This window comes from Capra hircus, chromosome 10, assembly GCF_001704415.2.
Source record: "Capra hircus breed San Clemente chromosome 10, ASM170441v1, whole genome shotgun sequence".
In the NCBI taxonomy this organism is placed as follows: domain Eukaryota; kingdom Metazoa; phylum Chordata; class Mammalia; order Artiodactyla; family Bovidae; genus Capra; species Capra hircus.
The window spans coordinates 94,860,591-94,879,145 of record NC_030817.1 but is presented as its reverse complement, the minus strand read 5'-3'; positions in this window follow the sequence as shown (position 1 = coordinate 94,879,145).

Here is an 18,555-nt window from a genome sequence, read left to right as displayed (position 1 = left end):
AGCCTGAAGGCATTATGCTCAGTGACATAAGCCAGACACAGAAGAACAAATGTTTGAGTCCACTCATACAGGGTCCCAGAGCAGTCGGCTCCATAGACACAGAAAGCAGGGTTGTAGGCAGCGGGAGGGGACGGGGACTCTCAGTTTTGCAAGATAGAAGTAGCGACTGCGCAAGAGGCGTGCACACAGCATGCACCGCGGCAGCATTTGGGCAGCTGAGACACGGAAGCAACCGAACGCACATGGACAGGCGGATGAAGGAAGAAGTCACACACGCATAGAACGGAAGATGATTCAGCCATGAAAAAATAGCAATGCCATTCACAGGGGTAATCTAGAACAATCAAAGATTAATCTAGGATAATCATAGTGAGTGAAGTACTTCAGAAGGAGAAACTGGTATCAATGAGCTATTTTATAAAAGCGAAATACACACACAGTCTTAGGAAACGCACATGGTTACAGAAGGGGAGTTGTGGGTGGAAGGGATAAATTAGGAGGTTGGGATTAATTTATACTCACAAATGCATGTAGAATATAGAATCAAATGGACCTACTTTAGAAAGAGTGGTGTACTACACACTCTATAATAACATGTATGTGAAAAAAACAAAGATGAATCACTATGTGTATGGGGATCACTGATGAAGAATCTTCACACCTACAAACACAACACTGTGAGTCAGCTAGCCTCCAAAAGAAGTAAACATTAAGTTTTTTAAACAACAACAACAAGGATTAATGAGACACAGGTTTCTGGCATGTGCCAGAAGAAGCTATGTACTAGGAGTAACCCTACGGCTCTGGTTATTCTAGAACAGGAATGCTGCTGCTGCTGCTAAGTCACTTCAGTCGTGTTCGACTCTGTGCGACCCCATAGACGGCAGCCCACCAGGCTCCCCTGTCCCTGGGATTCTCCAGGCAAGAACACTGGAGTGGGTTGCCATTTCCTTCTCCAATGCATGAAAGTGAAAAGTGAAAGTGAAGTCGCTCAGTCGTGTCCGACTCCTAGCCACCCCATGGACTGCAGCCTTCCAGGCTCCTCCATCCATGAGATTTTCCAGGCAAAAGTACTGGAGTGGGGTGCTAGGGCACGAGAAATCCTGTCTCCTCGTAAACACTTATGGTGCTGATGAGATGTAAATGCTAAGAATCCCTGTGGAGAGGAGTACGGAACTGCCTTGGATAATCTTTGGTAAGACAAACCTTGATTCCAGCCCAGGTCTCAGGAGGACTTAGAGCAAGCCCTGCTCAGCGCTCCCTCCTCATCAGCACCAACAAGGGCAGGAGGGGCCTGGACAGCAGCTCCGCCCGAGGCGGGCAAACAGCCTCACTGAGGGACACATGGCTCCGCCTCGGCAGGCGGTTAACGAGGCTTCCTGCGCAGGACAAAGGGCTCCTTAACTCCAAATTCATTTTGCACAGAGAAGAGGAAAAAATCAGACATAAACTATAAACTAAATCAAGTGTCTTTATTTTTTAACTGAAATATAAAAAGTGAAGGATAGTGCTCGCTTCGGCAGCACGTATAGTAAAATTGGAACGATGCAGAAAAGATTAGCAGGGCTTGCTCTAAGTGACCCTCAGCAAGGGTGACATGCAAATTTGTGAAGCGTTCCATGTTTAAAAATTTTTAAAGTGAAGGATAAAAGCAGTAAAAATGACACTTGAAGTGAATAAACTACAAACTAAACAAACCCTGTATTCTGACTTATATATAAAAAAGAGGAGGAGGATGGAAGCAACACAGATTACTGTTAGATGAGCAGCCCTTGGCTATGTGGGTACCACCCAAGTTCTCCAGTAAATTCCACCGCCCGACTCGGCTGCAGACACCATCCAGGAACCAGAGCTGCTCTTTCCATCACACCAGGAGGAGCCTTCTTTGTCCCCAGGGCATGTACAGAACCCAAGGCCATGCCTTTAGGCACCTCTTCTGCCAAGCTCCAAGCAGAAGGCTCATCCTGAGTTGTGTTCTTCATCTTCTCCTGCAGGTTAATGGTGGGAAAATGAGGCAAAGGAAGCGCCTAGAACTTGAGCGCCTCCCTTTTCTGCAGCTGTTTTATTTTCTTCTCTTTCTGTAAGTGACTTTTCTGAATCGAAAGAGAAAGGGCATATTTCCACGGTTCTCCTCACCGGTATTTTGGGCTTAACAGGTACTGTCATGGGGCAATTGTTGAGCTCTTATCACTACTGGCTGCTCCTCTCCTCATCTTCTTGGGTGGGTTGGGGGTTCTCTTCCGAACAAAGGCAGGTGACCTGGGGACAGTGGTTGGAATTTCTTTCTTACGGAGAACACCCACAACACCTAACAAGATGTGATAAGGTCAAGGCTTCGCACAAATTTAAAGTGTTTATCCTCCAATACCCTCTTTGCTTTTTGCTTTTCGCTGCTTGTTTCTCCGTTTCAAAATCAAAGCCAAAATCAAAAGCATGGCAGGTGGCTTCTCTGGCTAGTTTCTTAGGGAAAATGCACCCCCTGTAAAGAACTTCAGAATCCAGTTTCCACGCTTTAACTTTGTGGAGCCCTGCGTCTACAGGATTACCTTTCTTGGATTTTGCATTGGTTTCCAACACCCCCACCACCTCTTGCATTTTTATTCTCTTCTCAGTACTTTTTAGGATCTTCTGTATATGGAAAAAAGAACCTGAAAAAGAAAAGGTATGCATTTATACATGACTGAATTAAGTTCCTGTGTACCTTATACAAACACAACATTGGAAATCAACTGTATTCCAGGATAAGATCAAAACGAAATCGCACAGAAAGAAAAAGAAAAAAGAAAGGTGCATGAAGAAATGCTGCCACCTGGTGGCCGCTTTCCGTAACAACAAAGCGGAAAGCTGTGCTGATGGGCACTTAACATTCAGAAGGCCGGTGGGGCTGTGAGTTAAACAACTCCTGCCTTCAAGGACTGTTCCAGGAGTGTTCGTTAAAACACAGGGCAGACATTCAAAAGTCAGTTGCTAGATGTTTCACTCATACCCTTAAAAAACACACAGGAAATGCTGTCAACCTTGCTAAATATTAGAGAAATCCAAATCAAAACTACAATGAGGTATCAACTCACATTGGTCAGAATGGCCATTGTCAAACACTCTACAAAGAACCAAGGCTGGAGAGGGTGTGGAGAAATGAGAACCCTCCTCCATCTATGCTGGAATGACAATTCGAAACAGCCACTATGGAGACAGTGTGTGTGCGTGCTAAATCACTTCAGTCGTGTCCGACTCTTTCGACCCCGTGGACTGTAGCCTGCCAGGCTCCTCTGTCCATGGGATTACACAGAACTTTGCAGGTAGTCTGAATATCAAAAGATTCAGTTCAGTTCAGTTCAGTCGCTCAGTCGTGTCCGACTCTTTGCGACCCCATGAATCGCAGCACGCCAGGCCTCCCTGTCCATCACCATCTCCCGGAGTTCACTCAGACTCACGTCCATCGAGTCCGGGATGCCATCCAGCCATCTCATCCTGGGTTGTCCCCTTCTCCTCCTGCCCCCAATCCCTCCCAGCATCAGAGTCTTTTCAAATGAGTCAACTTTTCTCATGAGGTGGCCAAAGTACTGGAGTTTCAGCTTCAGCATCATTCCCTCCAAAGAAATCCCAAGGTTGATCTCCTTCAAAATGGACTGGTTGGATCTCCTTGCAGTCCAAGGGACTCTCAAGAGTCTTCTCCAACACCACAGTTCAAAAATACTGTTAAAGAAAACCAGGTATCCTGAGTCAAGGAATTTGGTGCTTTTCTGGGGGAGGGCAGAATATGAGCATACAAGGACCAGTTTCCTATCCTAAAAAATCCCCTGGCGGTGGCTGGTAATAATTTTCCCTGAGACGGCGTGGACACACCTCCTAAATGACCTTCACAAATTTCCTTCCTAAACCGTAGCACGCTTGTCGACCTGTGTACCAAGCAATCGCTGCTGCCTGCGTATTCCAGGCCCCTGTGGGTCCATGCCCCTCCTAGTCCCTCCCAGGGAGGTGATCAGGCCCCCTGTTTCACCCTGCCGGGTGGGTTCCTCCTCACCTGAGCGCTCAGTTCCCTTGCTGCCATTCATTACCTGCCAAAGAGAAGAAACTGGGTGTTGAAAGGCTGAATTCTTCCAGAGGGGCGAGGCGCCTTCCCCCTGCTAGGAGATTCAAGCCACAAAGCCTCGGAGTGGCCTCAAATGAGACCTGTCTCCTCAAAGTGAGGAGTTTCCCGGCCAATGCACCAAATGTTGTAGCCACGCGTTGCGGGAAACAAACTCACTCAGGACAATGCAGATAGTGGAGTGCAGTTCATTACACCGGCGGGCCCAAGGCAGAGTCTCCTCTTAGCCAAGGACCCCGACCAGCATTTGGGAAAATCTTTTATACCCCATGTGTACGTGTCTGAACCCACCACTCCAAATTCCTTGAGACTTACATAAACCAAGGAAAATACAATCCCAATAACCCCATCATTCACCTGCTATGTGCTCATGTGCTCAAACAGTCAAACAATTGGCCAATAATCAATAAACCCGAGGTTACACTCCGATAGATACAGAAAAATGTATGGCCTGTCTGGAGGAAGGGGTGATGGTGTATGTTTTCTCTTAGGCGACGAGTAACCTAGATACGATCTTCAAGGTTCCCCTGTCTGGAGGGGGTCTTACCCTCCTGTTGTTTTTTCCCGTAGGCACTAAACACAGAGCTCAGAGTCCGCTGGAAAGGTGGCCGAGCATGATCAGCACGGACAGGCCTAAGATGGAGTCCAGGCCCTATGAATTCCTTCTTCACACTCACTATTAAATCAATGCAAATCAAATCTACACTGAGGAACCCCCTCCCACCGCTCAAGATGGCCATCATCAGAAAGATTTCCGAAGAATGAATGCGGCCGAGGATGTAGGGAAACAGGATCCTCCTGCACTCTGAGCTGGGATGCACAAGGGTGCAGCCACCAGGGAGAACAGCACGGAGGTTCCTGAGAAAAGGAGACAGAGGAGCCGCGGGGTCCTGCAGCCCCACTTCTGGGCCCCTATCTGGAGAGTGTCACAACTTGAAATGACGCACGCACCCCTGTTTTCAGGGAAGCACTGTTTACAATAGCCAAGATATAACGTCCACCAAAATGTCCAGCGAAAGGAACACGGGGGGTCCAGCTGTACACTGGATTACTCCTCGGGCTCTGGGAGTGGAATCAGAAAGGGAGAAGGTGGGCCTCTGGCCAGCACCTGGTTGGAAGAAGGGAGACTGGCCCCGAGGGCAGGGTTCCCTGAGGTCTGCGGACCCCAGTGCCCTGATGGGCTTCATCCCCAGGGGGGACGTGGGCAGGGCCTGAGCCCCTGTGATGCCGCCACAGCGGCACTGTGCTCAGAGGTCTCCCGAGAGTGTCTCAGACTCTGACCCCGTGTTTCACAAAGGAACGAGAGAATGAAGCTCTGCTCCTGAGCACCAGTCCTTCCAGCTCTGAGTTGCTTCCAGCAGGACCACCATCATCTGCATGGGGCTGGCTGTGACCCACCTGCCCCCTCCTGGCCTTTCCTCTTCCTTCCAGGGAGGATTCCAGTGACATTTCCAGCCTGGACCCCTCCCCAGGCCAGATGCACCTGTCCATCCTCTGCCTCCCCACCTCACCCTGGGGGCTAACAGACCCCTGGAGGACTGCGATCCTGCTGCTCCCCACGCCCAGGAGGCAGCCCCACCTTCCCCGGCTGCTGAGCCCAGACACGCAGTGTAAGCGAGCAGGAGCTTCTGGGGCCTTCGCAGGGAGTGCTGCAGCTCCTCTCTGAAGTATGGAGGTGACGGTTTCTGATGCACACTCCCTGAGTTGTTCTACAGATGCCAAAACCCCCCGAACGGAAGACGTTAACTACTGATGAGCATGAACACATAGCCCTCTGAAGAGCATCTCAGGCGGGTACGGGGCTTGATACTAAACGCTGTTCTGCCCCTCCTACAGTCTTGTTGGGGCTTCTCCTCTGCCTTTGGCCATGGCGTATCTTGTTTTGATGGGGTTCAACATTCTCCTTTCGATGGTTGTTCAGCAGCGAGTTGCAATTTTGGAGTTCTCTCAGGAGAAGATGAGCGCACGCCCTACTTCGCCATCTTGTTATTGGTGGTTGGCCTATTGTTCGCCAAATAGACTTGTTCTATTCTTCCAAGACAATAAAGTTTTTTTTTTAATCTTTTGTTTGAAAAAAATCAGTTTTTCCAGTATAGTGAAGGACAGGGAGACCTGGTCTGCTGCAGTCCATGGGGTTGCACAGAGTCAGACGGAGTGGCTGACAATAACGGCAAAGGAATATCCGCTTCCCTCCTTTCTTCCCGCCTGCCTGCCATGAATGCAGAGATATCTGTATCTCTGGGAGATAATCCACAATGATTATCTCCTTCCCTCCTCATTTACTGAGGCTCTGACACTTTGCCCACCTGATGAGAAAAACTGACTCATTGGAAAAGACCCTGATGCTGGGAAAGACTGAAGGTGGGAGGAGAAGGGGACGACAGAGGATGAGATGGTGGGATGGCATCACTGACTCGATGGACTCGATGGAGTCTGAGCAAGCTCTGAATCACTGACTTGATGGACATGAGGTTGAGCAGGCTCGGAGTTGGTGATGGACAGGGAGGCCTGGCTGCTGCAGCCCATGGGGTCGCAAAGAGTCTCGGACACGGCCGAGCGAATGAACTGAACTGAACTGAACTTTCTCATATACACAGAAAGCTCAGCACTCTGATTGAAAATCTATGGCAAAAAAAAAGAGTAGAGATACTCCACAGATACGTAATACCCCAATTAGGTGGCTATACACAGACAACAATTCCTACGTTGTATTTTGTCTATAGCACACGATGTTAAAGAAAAGGGAAGAAACGCAGTCCTGGAAGCTGAGCAGGCTTGGGTCCTACTGCTGGGTTGGGGTGGGGTTGATGCAATGAAGAGCCCTGGTGCCCTTCACTGACCTTTTCTTTGTTTTTTTTTAGTTCTACCAGTTTATTGATACCACCCATCCACCTCCACCCTCTGCGCGCATGCTCAGCCATGTAACCCCATGGACTGCAGCCCGCCAGGCTCCTCTGTCCATGGACTTTTCCAGGCAAGAATACCGGAGCAGATTGCCATTTCGTTCTCCATTCACCGACCCTTTTTAAAAATCCACTGTCTGTTATGTTCTGGTTGCCACCAGAGTCCCATGTGATATCAAAGCCTGGAGGAATTTGAAGGCAAGATTCAGCTAGCTCCAACCTCTCCTGGGGTTCCCAGCTCAAGCCTCTTACCTGAGAGTGCAGCCTCCTAGCCGCTCAGCACACTCAACAGGCAGTGGATCTGGAAGGGATTAGTATGGACAGAGTGTCTCTCTGATGCTTTAAGGGGGAAAAGCAGTGAGACTCAAGCCGTTAAGTGTTTGTTCAGGTACATTCCACTCTATTTCACAGTGGTAGGAAGCATACTTTCCCCTAAGGCTCTAGCTGCCACAGGAAACAGATTTTTTTCCCCTAGATTTTAAAGTCATTCAGTCATGTCTGACTCTTTGTGACCCCATGGAATATACAGTCCATGGAATTCTGTAGGCCAGAATACTAGAGTGGGGAGCCTTTCCCTTCTCCAGGGGATCCTCCCAACTCAGGGATCAAACCCAGGTCTCCCGCATTGCAGGTGGATTCTTTACCAGCTGAGCCACAAAGGAAGCCCAAGAATACTGGAGTAGGTAGCCTATCCCTTTTCCAGAGGATCTTCCTGACCCAGGAATCGAACCAGAGTCTCCTGCATTGCAGGCAGATTCTTTGCCAACTGAGCTACCAGGGAAAGGAGGCGGGCATGGAAAAGTGCTGCCACCTTGTGGACATTCTCTGTAACTACAATGTGACCACCTGAGCTCACTGCTGCTGCTGCTGCTAAGTTGCTTCAGACGTGTCCGACTCTGTGTGACCCCATAGATGGCAGCCCACCAGGCTCTGCCGTCCCTGGGATTCTCCAGGCAAGAACACTGGAGTGGGTTGCCACTTCCTTCTCCAATGCATGAAAGTGAAAAGTGAAAGTGAAGTCGCTCAGTCGTGCTCACTGCCACCTCTTAATTCATAAGGCCTGCGGTTTTCTTAAGGACAACTCCTCAGGTAATGTCCTGGAATGGAAATTGCAGAAAAATATTCCAAATATTCCTGACTTTCAGGAAGCCAATTGCCAAAGGTAAATTTTCCTCAAATCTTTGCCACAGGACAAGATGCTCAGTTCAGCTCAGCTCAGTCACTCAGTTGTGTCCAACTCTTTGCCACCCCATGGACTGTAGCACGCCAGGCTTCCCTGTCCATCACCAACTCCTGGAGCTTACTCAAACTCATGTCCATTGAGTCGGTGATGCCATCCAACCATCTCATCCTCTGTCATCCCCTTCTCCTCCCACCTTCAATCTTTCCCAGCATCAGGGTCTTTTCCGGTGAGTCAACTCTTCACATCAGGTGGCCAGAAGTTTCAGCTTCAGCATCAGTCCTTCCAATGAATATTCAGGACTGATTTTATTTAAGATTGACTAGTTGGATGTCCTTGCAGTCCAGGGGACTCTCAAGAGTCTTCTCCAACACCACAGTTCAAAAGCATCAATTCTTCGGTGCTCAGCTTTCTTTACAGTCCAGCTCTCACATCCATACATGACTACTGGAAAAACAATAGCTTTGACTAGATGGACCTTTGTTGGCAAAGTAATGTCTCTGCTTTTTAATATGCTATCTAGGTTGGTCATAACTTTTCTTCCAAGGAGTAAGTGTCTTTTAATTTCCTGGCTGCAATCACCATCTGCAGTGATTTTGGAGCCCAAAAAAATTAAGTCTGACACTGTTTCCACTGTTTTCCCATCTATTTCCCATGAAGTGATGGGACCGAATGCCATGATCTTAGTTTTCTGAATGTTCAGCTTTAAGCCAGCTTTTTCACTCTCCTCTTTCACTTTCATCAAGAGGCTCTTTAGTTCTTCTTTACTTTCTACCATAAGGGTGGTGTCATCTGCATATCTGAGGTTACTGATATTCCTCCTGGCAATCTTGATTCCAGCTTGTGCTTCATCCAGCCTGGCATTTCTCATGATGTACTCTGCATACAAGTTAAATAAGCAGGGTGACAATATACAGACTTGACATACTCCTTTCCTAATTTGGAACCAGTCTGTTGTTCCATGTCCAGTTCTAACTGTTGCTTCCTGACCTGCATACAGATTTCTCAGGAGGCAGGTCAGGTGGTCTGGTATTCCCATCTCTTTCAGAATTTTCCACAGTTTGTTGTGGTCCACACAGTCAAAGGCTTTGGCATAGTCAATAAAGCAAAAGTAGATGTTTTTCTGGAACTCTCTTGCTTTTTCGATGATCTAGCAGATGTTGGCAATTTGATCTCTGGTTCTTCTGCCTTTTCTAAATCCACCTTGAACATCTGGAAGTTCGCGGTCCATGTACTGTTGAAGCCTGGCTTGGAGAATTTTGAGCATTACTTTCAGCATCCCTAATTGCTGTAGGGATGTCAACAAAATGACAGTGAGATATTAAAACCCACCAGTCACAACAGACATCCTCACAAGCCTGCAAACGGCGGGGGGGGGTGGGAGGGGGAGGCCTGGAGACAAAAGAAGCCCCCTTATCTGTGGCAGCAGCCAGTGTAACGGGCAGTCTCCAGATGACTGGAAAAAAACTGAAGGGGAACAAAGCCTACGATATGCATTCCCACACGGGGGCCTACATCCGCCCAAGAAAACCACCGATGAAAGGCACGTGCACTCCAGGGAACACTACTGCAGCACTACACCCAGCAGCCAAGACGCACAGCCAGCAAACTCTCCACCGAGAGCGGAAAGCTCAAGCAAGACGCGGCACCCATATGCAGTGGACTGTTCCTCACTCACAGGAAGCTGGCGCTGAAATTAGGGAGTTAGGACCCTGGTAACCGCAGGGATGCTCCTTGGAGGATCACACACTAAGGTCAGTCAGGCAGGCAGATGAAGACTGTAGTGCAGGAGGTACCTTCCAGGCAAAGCAAAAATGACATAAAACGCAACAAGTTTACAATCCAAAAAGAGATTCTGAGAATTCAAAGCCAAACAAAGGATTCCAGAAACAAAAAAAAAGTGAAGGGCCCAGAATGAATTAGGGTTTGCAGACTAATATAAACATAGAAAGCTGAATCTGTGATAGACAACCCACAAGGATTACTCTCTTCCTTTCTTCCTTCCTTCCACATGTATGAAAATCTGTATCGCTACCTATACACAGGAATCTATATCTCTAAGAGATAATCTACAGCAATCCCTTTGTTCCTTTCTCTGCTGTATACACAGAAAAGTGTATCTGAGATAAATAATTCACAAGGACCTGATGCTCAGCACTCTGTTCAACCTTCTATGGCAAAAATTCCAAGAAAAGGATATCCCATGGATAAATAACACCTGAATTGGGTGGCTGTACACTGAGGCCAACTTTGCAGATCCGCTATACTCCAGCATAACGTCAGCATAATGTTAAGGACAGAAAAGCGGCCCCTACCCTGTTATCTCCGACCTCTCTGACTTGGGCTGCTATCCCATTCCTGGAGTCTGGGCAGCCTTGCATCCCATGGCTGCCCCAGGGTGGTGTCAACATGCCAGGCTAGGTGCCCTTAGTTGAACTCCCTCTTAAACCTATACTGTCCTCTCTGGGACCAGAGTGCCTGACGCACCCGAAGGATGGTGCTCTGACCCTCTGGCCTCAAGGACCTTTGAGGGAAAGCCACCTGTCCTGAGTGTCCAGCTCAAGCCTCCTTCCTGCCAGTGCATCCTTCTAGGCACCTGAGCACCTTCTGTTGCATGCTATGGCCCGGGTTGAAATGTGCCTGCAAACAAGGCGTGAAACTTTAGGGGAGGAAATAATGAGACAAAACCGAGGCACACTCCACTCTGTTTCACAGCCAGAAGCTGACTTGCTAAGGCTCTGGTTGCCGCAGTAACCAAAGCTGGGCGTAAAGAACTGCTGCCGACTTGTGGACGTTTCCTGTAACTACAACTTCACCACCACAGCTTACTTCAGTTTAGCAGCTCAGTCGACTCTGCGACCCCATGGACTGCAGCATATCAAGACATCCCCGCTTGGGTGGCAGCTACCGGGGCACAGTGGGCTGCGGGCCTTTGGGACACACCAGAGAGTAACCCTGGCCAGAGCTCCTCAGCTGTTCCCACAGCCACTCGCCTGTTCACAGAGGGTTTGAGGAGAAAGAAATGAGAAAGCCCAAGAGGAAGCCTTAGAGGAGGCAGTGAGTACCAGATGTCTGTGCGTTACCAAAGTAAGCAGAATAAACCAAAACCTAGCCAGCCGGAAAGTCACGTTAACATGACTTTCCAGTCCCATCAAACCAGTGACCTTCCTCCCAAGTGCCTTATAAACGTGAGTTTCCCTTCACAGGGAGAACAGCCCTAATTGGAGTTAAGGCCCCCAGATGGAAGTCAAAGCTCCCCAGATTGGACAAGGTCAAAAAACGTCCCAATGGGACCCTGATGTCAAGCTGTTCTGGGGAAAAGGTTATTTGAACGTTTAATTAATAAAGGAAAGAAGTATCTATCACAGAGTCAATCAACTGGGCTCCTGTAAGGGAAATTAGAACTGGATGTCTCATGTTCGAGGGAGCCTGTGGGCCTGCTCATTATCAGAGTGTTCCTCACCTTTGTACAGTGCTTCTGACTGCCAGATTGCTTAATTAGAAGCAGTTGCTCTTCAGATCTTAACAAATCTAGTATGCACCCCCAAAGATCTTCCCTTCTGGATAGGTGAAATATTTCCCATGTTTATAAGCTTCATAACACCAAAACACAAAAGACACAGGCAAAGTCCAGCAAAAACAGCACAGATTCATTACAGCATCAGTGTGTACAGATGAACCGACTCTCTCATCAGGTAAATAAGTTACCCTACAAAACAAATGAACTAATTCCAACTAGGCTACACACCCCCACAAGAACTAGCTCCCCAATGACCTGGTTCCAAGTGAGCCAATTCCCAAATCAGGTAAACAAATTCACCCTGCAAAACAAACGAGCTAATTCCAACTACGGTGGGCTTGCCCCAAGAGAACCAGTTCCCACATGAGCCAGTTCAGGGTAGAGTCCAGTATCACCTTGCCTCTCCAACAGGGTACCCCAAACAAATTTGAATAAGGAAACAGAACAGGCTCCATCTTAAAAGCAGGACTCCGTCTTGGGCTGGACTGTGGACTTTGAGCTATATGCCCAGTATCTACGGAAACGCCATACTGACTGGAAAACCAGGCCCCCAGAAGGAAGAGCCCCAGGACTCTCCGTTACCTAAAAGAATACCCTAATTACCTGTGTAACCGAATAGAATCATAAATTCTATTATGCTTATTGTGGTACTACGGCAAGCCTATCGATAATTGTCCACTGCTAACTACCTAGGCTTAAGGCTTATGAATCATGGGTTAACTTTGACTGTAGCTTTCTTTTTCCTTTGTTCAGACTCGTTTCAGGGAATTTTGGGGAGGTGGGTTTGGGCACGTATGCTTAGGGTATGTAAGGTTTTCACAAAAACTGGTTGGGGTCCTTGGCTAAGAGAAGACGCTGCCTTGGGCCCGCCAGTGTAATAAAAGGCACTCCACTCTCTGCATTGTCCTTCTGAGCGAGTTTGTTTCCCGGAACACATGGCCACAACAGATTGACTTGTCCCACAAAGGAAAAGCATAAATTGATAACAGAAAATGTTCCCAGTGTGCACACTGCAGTGACTTGCCCTCCAAAACCGAGCCCATGAGCTCCTAACACAGAAGGGCACACGAGACCAGCAAACCGGGCGAATCTGCTATTGGATCGGGCAGATGTGCCCTACAAATGATGCTCACTCCTTGGAAAAGTTATGACCAACCTGGATAGCATATTGAAAACCAGAGACATTACTTTACCAACAAAGGTCCGTCTAGTCAAGGCTATGGTTTTTCCAGTGGTCATGTATGGATGTGAGAGTTGGACTATAAAGAAAGATGAGTGCTAAAGAGTTGATGCTTTTGAACTGTGGTGTTGGAGAAGACTCTTGAGAGTCCCTTGGACTGCAAGGAGATCCAACCAGTCCATTCTGAAGGAGATCAGTCCTGGGTTTTCTTTGGAAGAAATGATGTTGAAGCTGAAACTCCAGTACTTTGGCCACCTCATGCGAAGAGTTGACTCATTGGAAAAGACTCTGATGCTGGGAGGGATTGGGGGCAGGAGGAGAAGGGGACGACCGAGGATGAGATGGCTGGATGGCATCACGGACTTGATGGACGTGAGTCTGAGTGAACTCCGGGAGATGGTGATGGACAGGGAGGCCTGGCGTGCTGCGATTCATGGGGTCGCAGAGTCAGACACGACTGAGCGACTGAAGTGAACTGAACTGAACCCTACAAATGAAATCGAGTCCATCAGCTCTTGGAAGTTTGTCAGTTCCTTGTTTCAACTGCCAAGCACTGGGGGCAGCCAGTGCCACTACAGTGAATCTTTAAGGAAATACCCTCAGGACAAACGGTCCCAGTATTCTCAGATCAGGGCCGCTAGCCACCAGCAGCAAGGCACCTGCCTGGCCAGGACAAAATATTACTGAGTCCAAGCTTGCTCACCACACAGCAGGCCAATGAATCTCAGAGATGAGGGGATGAGGCAAGGAAGAGACTTTATTCAAAGCCAGTTGACCAAGATGATGGCAGGCTAGTGTCTCAAAATAACTATCTTGTCAAGGCCTGGTTGCCAGGTTCTTTTATGGATCAGAGATGCACAGGGGAGGGGGTTGGGGTGGGAGAGGTGAGGAAACAAAGTGAAGCTATTCAGTCCTTGCAAATGTCCCCTAGAATGGGGCAAGCCTCAGGCAGTTGCACTCCCTCACAGCCTTCACAGTTGGGCACCTCAGGCTATCTCCCACAGGCAGGCCATTAGGTACTTTTGACTGGAAAAAGTCAGTTTTCATTCCAATCCCTAAGAAAGGCAATGCCAAAGAATGCTCAAATTACCGCACAATTGCACTCATCTCACAGGCTAGTAAAGTAATGCTCAAAATTCTCCAAGCCAGGCTTCAGTAATGCATGAACTGTGAACTTCCAGATGTTCAAGCTGGTTTTAGAAAAGGCAGAGGAACCAGAGATCAAATTGCCAACATCTACTGGATCATCGAAAAAGCAAGAGAGTTCCAGAAAAACTCTATTTCTGCTTTATTGACTATGTGGATCACAATAAACTGTGGAAAATTCTGAAAGAGATGGGAATACCAGACCACCTGACCTGCCTCTTGAGAAATCTGTATTCAGGTCAGGAAGAAACAGTTAGAACTGGATATGGAACAACAGACTGGTTGCAAATTGGGAGTAGTACATAAAGGCTGTATATTGTCACCCTGCTTATTTAACTCATATGTAGAGTACATCATGAGAAACACTGGGCTGGATGAAGCACAAGCTGGAATCAAGATTGCCAGGAGAAATATCAATAACCTCAGATATGCAGATGACACCACCCTTATGGTAGAAAGTGAAGAAGAATCAAAGAGCTTCTTGATGAAAGTGAAAGAGGAGAGTGAAAAAGCTGGCTTAACACTCAACATTCAGAAAACAAAGATCATGGCATCCAGTCCCATCACTTCATGGCAAATAGATGGAGAACCAGTAGAAACAGTGGCAAACATTTTATTTTGGGGGGCACTAAAATCACTACAGATGGTGACTGCAGCCATGAAATTTAAAGACACTTACTCCTTGCAAGAAAAGTTATGACCAACCTAGATAGCATATTAAAAAGTAGAGACATTATTTTGCCAACAAAGGTCCATCTAGTCAAGGCTATGGTTTTTCCAGTGGTCATGTATGGATATGAGAGTTGGACAATGAGGAAAGCTGAGCACCGAAGAATAGATTCTTTTGAACTGTGGTATTAGAGAAGACTCTTGAGAGTCCCTTGGACAGCAAGGAGATCCAAGCAGTCCATCCTAAAGGAGATCAGTCCTGGGTGTTCATTGGTAGGACTGATGTTGAAGCTGAAACTCCAATACTTTGGCCACCTGATGCGAAGAGCTGACTCTTTGGAAAAGACCCTGATGCTGGGAAAGATTGAGGGCAGGAGGAGAAGGGGACAACGGAGAATGAGATGGTTGGATGGCATCACCAACTCAACAGACATGAGTTTGGGTGGACTCCGGGAGTTGGTGATGGACAGGGGAACCTGGCATGCTGCAGTCCATGGGATCACAAAGAGTGGGACACAACTGAGCGACTGAACTGAACTGATAATAACAAAAAAGAGTTAAAGTCTCAGAAGCAGGTTCAATGTAAATTTAAAGTTAACCCTTCTCTGTTACACTCTGTTCAGGTTGGTGATAGTCCTTTGAATTATGTCTTTTTCTTAATGTATGATTCTCTGGTTGAAGGTCAGGAGGCATCTGATCTTTATCCAAAGATAGATTAGTGAGATAAGTTTTAGGAACAAACTTAGAGTGTCCCTTGAGAGCTCAAGTAAATTTAACAATATAACACAAGAGCAAAGAACTAACTGGGAAGTGAGCTTTGGGAAATACAAACCTTAATTCACAAAACTGGAAATTAATATTTAGTGAAACAAAAAAAAATTTTTTTCATTGTGGGGGCATTAATCTTGCAGCCTGAGAAGGCTTTATTCCATGGAATAAAAATGAGGTTCATCATGGGGCCAGGAAAAGCCAAGTATCCCTGACTATTTGATTTCAACAAGTTATTCACTTAGCCAAAATAACTGTTAAGGGAAGAACAATGATGGAAACTGCTCACACTGATGGAAACCGTCCACAATGACAGAAACCGCCAGACACCATCTAACCATATAACCACCTGCATGAATTGTTTTACGACAGGAGGTCCTGGTAAGGAACACGGAACTAATTAGTCACCACCAACCAGAAGAGCTCGGGAATGGTCAAAAGGTGACATCATATGTCCTACCACTTCCCAGAATCCTCCTCGCTGACATCTAGCTTGGCTGAGCGATGACTGCACAGCCAAGAATGACTCTGAGTCAGAATGTTTGGCCAAAGACAAGGCGGAAACTAATCCTATCACCATAAAACCTGAGACTGCAAGCCACCTGGCAGAGCAGTCCTCCTGGGTTCCCTTACCCTGCTGCTCTCCACCCAAGCACCCTTTGCCAATAAAGTGTCTTGCTTTGTCAGCACATGTGTCTCCCGAGACAATTCACTTCTGAATGTTAGACAAGAGCCTCATTTGGGCCCTGGAAAGGGTTGAGTCGCCTTCCTGCAACAAAACCATGGAAGATTTCAAAGGCAGTACATCTTAGTATAACTTGTACTATGGATGAAATTCTTTTCTTGGATTCCACTTTCCACAAAACTTCTTTTTACTTTCTGTATCTTTTCCCATTCAGAAACAGTCACCTGTAAGCCAAACTTACAACTCCTGTCCCTACCTTCCTCCTTTTTTTTTTTTTTTTTTTGGCTTTAAATCCAAGGCAAGGAGGGCTGTGTATTTCAAGAACATGATAAGAGTTAACATCAAGGGGGTTTTTTTGTTTTTCTTTAAGGCAAGTTTTTAACAAGCTACCTCGTCTTACTTGCATATGCAAAAATAAGTGATTTTGTAATTTCAAAAGAAATTTTGTCTTAGCCAATTTTCTCCAGAGTCTAAAGAATATTGTGGCCACACTGTCTTTTCTCTTTCAGTGTTCTTAATATTGATATTACCTTTCAGAAGTAGAGATACTTCATATATAATATATACACAGACATAAAGAGGCAGACTAGAGTTCTCGTTGTTTTTGCTCAGTCGCTGGTCATGTCCAACTCTTTGTGACCCCATGAACTGCAGCAAGCCAGGCTTCCCTGTTCTTCACCATCTCCTGGAGCTTGCTCAAACTCATGTCCATTAGGTCAGTGATGCCATCCAACCATCTCATCCTCTGTCATCCTCTTCTCCTCCTGACTTCAATCTTTCCCAGCATCAGGGTCTTCTCTAATGAGTCAGCTCTTCTTTGCCAGAGAATGCTCAAACTGCCGCACAATTGCACTGATCTCACATGCTAGTAAAGTAATGCTCAAAATTCTCCAAACCAGGCTTCAGACAATACATGAACCATGAACTTCCAGATGTTCAAGCTGGTTTTAGAAAAGGCAGAGGAACCAGACATCAAATTGCCAACATCCACTGGATCATGGAAAAAGCAAGAGAGTTCCAGAAAAACATCTATTTCTGCATTATAGACTATGCCAAAGCCTTCGACTGTGTGCATCACAATAAACTGTGGAGAATTCTGAAAGAGATGGGAATACCAGACCACCCAACCTGCCTCTTGAGAAATCTGTGTACAGGTCAGGAAGTGACAGTTAGAACTGGACATGGAACAACAGACTGATTCCAGATAGGAAAAGGAGTACATCAAGGCTATATATTGTCACCCTGCTTATTTAACTTCTATGCAGAGTACATCATGAGAAACTCTCAGCTCGATGAAGCACAAGTTGGAATCAAGATTGCCGGGAGAAATATCAATAACCTCAGATATGCAGATGACACCACCCTTATGGCAGAAAGTGAAGAAGAACTAAAGAGCCTCTTGATGAAAGTGAAAGAGGAAAGTGAAAAAGTTGGCTTAAAATTCAGAAAACAAAGATCATGGCATCAGGTCCCATCACTTCATGCCAAATAGACGGAGAAACAGTGGAAACAGTGAGAGATTTTATTTGGGGGCAGCTCCAAAATCACTGCAGATGGTGACTGCAGCCATGAAATAAAAAGACCCTTACTCCTTGGAAGAAAAGTTATGACCAACCTAGATAGCATATTCGAAAGCAGAGACAATACTTTGCCAACGAAGTTCTATCTAATCAAGGCTTATGGTTTTTCCAGTAGTCATGTATGGATGTGAGATTTGGACTATAAAGAAAGCTGAGCACCGAAGAATTGATGCTTTTGAACTGTGGAGTTGGAGAAGACTCTTGAGAGTCCCTTGGACTGCAAGGAGATGCAACCAGTCCATCCTAAAGGAAATCAGTCCTGAATGTTCATTGGAAGGACTGATGTTGAAGCTGAAACTCCAATACTTTGGCCGCCTGATGCGAAGAGCTGACTCATTGGAAAAGACCCTGATGCTGGGAAAGATTGAAGGCAGGAGGAGAAGGGGACAACAGAGGATAAGATGGCTGGATGGCATCACCAACTCAATGGACATCAGTTTGAGTAAAGTCCAGGAGTTGGTGATGGGACAGGGAGGCCTGGTGTGCTGCAGTCCATGGGGTCGCAAAGAGTCAGACATGACTGAGCAACTGAACTGAACAAAACTGCGCTCTGGGAAAAACCCAGGAGAACTGGCCTTCAGACAATCAGATGTTTTTGGGTAAAGATTTTATGAGCCCAAATTCTTGCATGTTCTCGTACCTAGAGAAACACTGACGTCATGAACCAGCGTCTGATCCTGGTTCTCCTGGTAGCCCCTGAGCAGCTTTTCTACTTCTTTTAATCATGTACTTTTAACTTCCTTGTTAAGTTTGTTTCTTCTAGAATACAACTAATCTCCAAGTGGTAGTACGACAAGAATATTCTCTGACCAACACCAGACGATGCTGAAACAA